This window comes from Arachis hypogaea, chromosome 19 (genome assembly GCF_003086295.3).
Source record: "Arachis hypogaea cultivar Tifrunner chromosome 19, arahy.Tifrunner.gnm2.J5K5, whole genome shotgun sequence".
Taxonomy (NCBI): domain Eukaryota; kingdom Viridiplantae; phylum Streptophyta; class Magnoliopsida; order Fabales; family Fabaceae; genus Arachis; species Arachis hypogaea.
In genome coordinates, this window is record NC_092054.1 from 42,065,476 (window position 1) to 42,072,177 (window position 6,702).

Consider the following 6,702-nt stretch of genomic DNA (forward strand, 5'->3'; position numbering starts at 1 on the left):
ACAACTTTGAACTTAAACCACAGCTCATCACCCTTGTTCAGAAAAACTGTTCATTTGGAGGAGGTGTTCAAGAAGACCCAAATCAACATTTTACCACCTTTCTGAGAATATGTGACACAGTGAAATCTAATGGTGTTCATCCTGATGCCTATAGACTGCTCTTATTTCCTTTCTCACTCAAGGACAAGGCAGCCAAGTGGTTGGAATCTTTCCCAAGGGAGAGTTTGACAACTTGGGAGGATATGGTGAACAAATTCTTAGCAAGATTTTACCCTCATCAACGAATCAATAGACTGAGAGCTGAGGTCCAAACTTTCAGGCAACAAGATGGTGAGACTTTGTATGAAGCATGGGAGAGGTTCAAGGACTTAACAAGGAGGTGTCCACCTGACATGTTCAACAAATGGGTGCAGCTGCACATTTTCTATGAAGGGCTCTCTTATGAGTCAAAGAAGACCGTAGACCATTCATCTGGAGGATCTTTGAACAAGAAGAAGACCATTGAGGAAGCCATAGATGTTATTGAAACAGTAGCAGAAAATGACTACTTCTATGCTTCCGAATGAGGGAACACAAGAGGAGTGATGGAGCTAAACAATGTAGATGCTCTGTTGGCCCAAAACAAGCTCATTACCAGCAGCTAGCTAACCTCACCAAGAAGATGGAGAGGAACCAAGTAGCAGCAATCTCATCTTCATCAACAATCGAAGAAGGAGTGAATGAGGAAGCAAAGGGGAGTCAGGAGCAAGCCAACTACATTGGGAATTCACCAAGGAAAAACTATGATCCATACTCCAAGACTTACAACCCTGGATGGAGAAACCACCCAAACTTTGGGTGGAGAAGTGAGCAAGATCAAAACCAAGACCAGAGATGTTATAACTCCAACAACAATGCAGCTCACCAGCAATTCACCCAGAGGACATCTCAACACCCCCACAACAACACTTCTCCACACACTTATCAAAACCAAAACAGCACATCTGCTCCGAATCACTCATCCATTGATGACAAGCTCTCTAAGATTGAAGCCTTACTTGAAGGAATATGCCAAGAGATTCAAGAAAATAAGGTGTTCAAAGAGGAGGTGCGAGCCAATATTAAGAACCAAGGAGAGACCATTAGGAAGCTGGAATTCCAGATGGGATATTTAGCTGAGAAGATTCCCAAACCTACTGATAGCTTCCCAAGTGACACGGAGAAAAACCCCAAAGGAGAAGCAAAGAAAGTAAGATGGGAAGATTGCAAAATGGTCACTACAAGTGATCAAGAGACTGAAGACAAGCAAAGCAAACTTCTCAAACAACCTGAAGACAACTCAATAAAGGAGGAGGATAGAGATCACAAAGAACCAGAAATGTCACAACAAGAGTTGCTGAAGCTCTATGCACCCTTTCCTCAACTGCTCAATGGTGCTGTGGGAAAGAGAATATACTCAAGGTTTCTAGACTTGTTTGCATTTCTGCATGTGAACATACCATTCATTAAGGCAATTCAACAAATGCCTGCATTCATCAAGTATATGAAAGAACTTCTTCCCAGGAAAAGCTCACTCAAGGGAGGGCAGACTATAGTGATGAACAAGCAATGTAGTGCCCTTATTCAACTTGAGTTGCCTACAAAAAGAAGAGACCCAGGAAGTTTTCATATCCCTTGTGCCATAGGTGAAAATATGTTCGACAGAGCACTATGTGATTTGGGGGCCAGCATCAACTTACTGCCCTTATCCCTGGTGAAGAGGCTACAGATCAATGAGATAATGCCCACAGATGTTATTGTCAGACTGGCTGACAAAACTCAAAAGCAAGCAATAGGAGTGGTGGAAAATGTGTTGCTAAAGGTTGGGAAGTACTTTCTCCCAACAGACTTTGTCATTCTGGACATGGAAGAAAGTCACACTCACCCAATCATATTGGGAAGACCATTCTTAGCTACAGCCAGAGCACTTATCGATGTAGAGAAAGGGGAGCTAATATTGAGAATCCATGATGAACGACTTAGCTTTAATGTCTTCAAACTCTCACAAGAAACAGATCAAGAGGACAAGGAACTAAGCACAGATGATAATGGGACACTGAAAGAAAAAAGAAGCATTGAAGCACAGCCAGCTCATTCTGAGACCCCCTTAACTGACAAACAAAGAAAACAGCAATTGCCACAGCTCAAGGAAAAGTTGGAGGAACCCAAACCTCTAGAGGTAGGTGAAGACAGCATCACAACTCCTTGGAGAAAAGAGGTCACCAAGGGGAAGGCAACCTCAAAAGAAACAAAGAAGAAGGTACCAAGGAGATGGAGGAACAAGAAGATCCCTACGGAAGACTTCTCTCCAGGGGATAGAGTTGTCTCAGCTTACTTCCCAGATATTCCCCCTAATCTCCCTACTGTGCCATCTCAATTACCTAAGGTCTTCACTATCAACAGAGTTCTTTCCCTGGAACATGTGGAGATCATTGATCCAACCAATGGATACAAGTCCACAGCAAGAGAGGAGGACTTTAAGCACTACCAACCACCATGATGAAGGAAAAACGTCAAGCTAGTGACGCTAAAGAAGCGCTTCATGAGAGGCAACCCATGTTTTATATGCTTTCAGATGATAATGAATAAGTCAATCTTTATGAGCTTCAATCCAAACTTGACAAACAATTGGTAAAAATCTTCTTATGCAGAATATAGTGAGGAACAAGTTTGGTGTTCAAAGCAAACCAAGATGCATGCTAGTCTTGGGAGCTTTGAACACAAAACCTCCATCACAGTGATCCAAACTAAGTTTGGTGTCACCTCATGGTGCCACCAAAATGCATATAAGGACCCACCAATAGTTAGTTAGTTAGTTGGAATTCATAAATAAACAATCAAATCCTTTCTTTCATTTTATTCTAGTCGTAGAGTTTAAATTTTTTTTATGATATTAATTTTCTTATTTCAAATCTTTATAGGAAAGGAAAAGAAGCATGAAAAGGGATTGATTGGACAATTAAATGGGGGAGATTTCGCCACTTATTGAAGAGCACTACACACATGTCTCAAGAGGGAACGCATGGGAAAACGATGCCATGCAACATTGGAGAAAGAAGACCCTTGAAGACCGAACCAATCACTCTCATTAAGTGATGATCCTTGTCTTTCCTTCATACACAACCCCATCCGTCCATCTAGTAAACATTCATGCAATCCACACCCTTCATTCACTCATGATTTTCTTATATAAGTGAACCTTAGTGCATGCTCACTCCTCACATTCAAATCCCCACTCTCCACACTTCTATTGGCACACTAAACCCTTCATCACACATTGCTTTAACCAACCCACTCTTCATCTATCCGAAGCATCAAACCCCCTCAAACAACAACTCAAGTCATGGCATCATCAAGCTCAAAGAGGCAAAAGAGGAAGGAACCTATGGAGAGTGCTCCTTTTGATAAAAAGAGATTCAAGACTGCCTTTCATGAGCATGAATTTGAGCGGATAAAGGTCAGAAAGATATTGCCAGAGTTAATCTTCCAAATCAATGCCATTGAATCACCACAGATTTGGAGAAAAATCGAACAGAGGGGGTGGCAATTGCTCACCAGTCCAGAGGGGAAGATCAATGGAAACCTCATCAAAGAATTCTTTGCAAATGCAGTTAGAGAGGATAAGACCAAAGCCCCAACCTTCAAATGCTATGTGAGAGGAAGGGAGGTGGACTTCAGCCCAAGTGCCATAACAAGAGCTCTTCACTTGAAATCACCTCATTTTGATGAGGAGAGTTATCAGGCAAGGATAAGTAGAAGCCCCGATAAGGATGAGCTCTCAGAGATAGCATCAGATATCTGTGTCATAGCCGCTGACTGGGAGAGGTACTCAGATGGGAGACCAAAATTCATAAAAAGGGGAGACCTTCACCCTGAAGCCAAAGGGTGGTTTGAGCTTGTAAGGAGGTCCATCCTACCAGCTGCTAATAATTCAGAGGTTAACATCAATAGAGCCACTATGGTACAATTCTTAGTACAAGGTGGGGAAATCAAAGTGCGTGAGCTCATTGCCGAAGGGATTCAAGAGTCAGCTGAGAAAGCTGACTCAGGTGCCAGACTTTGGTACCCCAGCACCATTCTCCGCTTGTGCAACAAGGCCAAGGTAATATTTGAGGACAACAGCCCAGACTGGGTGAACCCAGGGAGGCCAGTCACACTCGAGCGAATGGTCTATACCACACCGGCTCAGCAACTAAGAAGGCCACATATAGGAAGGCAAAGGGCCCAGGAAGAAGCTCATCAAGAGGAATATCATCAGGAAGAATATCAACAAGAAGAGCATCATGACCCAGCCAACTTGAATATGACTCACCTTCTAAGAGCCATTGAAGATTTGGGACAGAGACATATGGAAGGACAAGAGCAAATACTGAACCGGCTGAGCCAACAGGAAGCATGGCAAAAACAACAAATGGAGCAGCAGCAGGAACAATACTCCTAGCTCACTCAAGCCATCAACCAAGTGAATGAGAGGCAAGAGATTCAAGAGAAGCACTTGCAAGAACTCAACCAGTGGCAGATAGCCCAAATGAAAACTTTCAATGAGTTCAGTGTACTCAATGAAGGAAGGCAACTACATAGGGAGGAGTTCTATGTAAACACTCAAGCCAAGTTGAACTACATGACCAGTAATATGCATCAGCTACACTATGCCATTCCTACATATGATGAGGTCCAAAAAGAATTTGTAGAACAAGAAGAGAGGAAAGTGAAACAGCAAAAGGAGACACTCAAGAAGAAGATGGAAGATAGTGGTTTCTGGAGGAAGCTGCTTGGAAAAGGCAAGGGAAGTGGAAGTACAAGCACTCAAGAGAGACACAATGAGGACAAACAAGGATGGGAGCATGGATATCCACATAAATGAAAGGTGGTGGAGTTCTTTTTAGTCCATCATTTTCTATGCTTTAAATAAGGAAGATCTTGTATGAAATAGAACCTGATTCCATGTTATGTTTAAACTTTTTAAAATTCTGTCTTTTAAGTTTTCCTTCTGAATAGGTCCATGATTTCTGTTTTAAATGTCACTGCATCATTCCCTTATTTACTTGTAAGCTTGTCCATTTTAAATAAAATTGAAGAAGAGAATGATTATGCTTTTAAAAGACTAGAGTAGAGTTCATAATGTGGAAGTGCATTCATGAATCTTTGGGGTAGTCATAAGTTAGCTAAGTTGGTTCAGCCACAAGGCTGGGATGACAATTATCTGGCCTGAATACTTTGCTTTGGATATACTCATGAGACTAAGTTAATAACAAGATCCTAAGAAGAGAAAAGGGAAAGAACAATGGAAGTGAAAAACAAAAGAAAAAGAGTAAGCAATAAGGCTAGGCATCAATGGTTTTAATCTTGAGGCAAGTGTCTGTGGTGCTCCTGTGTGAGGGATCTACTTGGATGAATAAGCTCTTAGGGGTGCCTTATCACTTGGTAACTTGGGTTAACTAACTCGGGATTATCAGCTGAAAGTCCACTATCAAGAGTAACCTTCACTACAGAACATTTAGTAACCCAAAGAGGTGCTGGACACCAAGGTCTCAAGAAGAGAAAATAAATAAACTAAATGCCTGTAGTGTGTATGTATGGGGGATAGGCTTGAGGGAGTAAGTCCTTAGGGGAGTCTCAACACCTAGCACCTTGAACCAACTGGTTCGGGAGTGTTGGCTGAAAGCTTATCTTAAGGAGTTGCCCCCTTACAGAGCACTTAGCCTAAATAACACAAACAACCCTTGAAATAACAATAAAAGGATCAATGAATAAAGGTCTCATGGGATATAAACAAAGTGGGTGTTTTAGGACATGATAAAGGTCTGAAAGCCAGTAATGGAATGAACCTAAGTTGCTATGCATGAAAGCACCATAAAATCAGTAACATAACTTTCAAAGGAATGACTCATTCCTCTGGATATTCCATTCATCATTCTCTTGTTCCAGTACTTGCTTAGGGACAAGCAAGCTTTAAGTTTGGTGTTGTGATGCCAGGGCATCTTGGCCAGTTTCACTGACCTTTTCTTTACTGTTTGTAGGTTAGTTTCATGTATTTCTTTAGGAAATAAGCTAGTTTTGGGTAGATATTCACTTATGCTTTGATTCAAGCATACATTGTGCATTTTACATAATTTCATGAGGATTTTGCATAAGTTTAGTGACAAATATTATGTTGCATTACTCATGACTTGGACTAGAGCTTTGATGCACTTTATTGCTTGATTTCAGGACCAAAAGGAAGCAAGAAAAGGGGAGGTAACTTGCAAGGTTAATGAGAAAAGTGATTGCCAATAACACTCTCAAAAAGCCATCAATGCCCACGTTAGAGAGTCACGTTAACTAAGTTAACGTGAACTCTAACGTGGAGAAGAGAAGTTGAGCTAACGTTAGTGACACTTAACATTGTCACTAACGTTGGCAATTACTCATAAGTGGCCACGTTAGAAGTCACGTTAACCTGGTTAACGTGGCCTCTAACGTTAAGGGGGGAAGAGAAGCCGACGTTAGTGACACTTAACATTGTCACTAACGTTGGCCTATGGTGCAAAGTACCACGTTAACTCCCACGTTAACTTGGTTAACGTGGGAACTAACGTAAGGGATGAAGAGTTGTCGACAATGTTAGTGACACTCAACATTGTCACTAACGTTGAAGCAACCACACAACCCCCAAGAGTCACATTAACTTCCACGTTAACTTGG

At 41.6% G+C, this 6,702-nt stretch overlaps 1 non-coding gene across 1 annotated transcript; it reads right to left on the reverse strand.

Moving 5' to 3' along the window:
* Window positions 1–290: 290 nt before the first annotated feature.
* Window positions 291–394, reverse strand: LOC112780205 (small nucleolar RNA R71). The gene has a single exon (XR_003191057.1). It is a non-coding gene; the product is annotated as a small nucleolar RNA R71 (small nucleolar RNA).
* Between the last annotated feature and the right edge of the window lie 6,308 nt (window positions 395–6,702).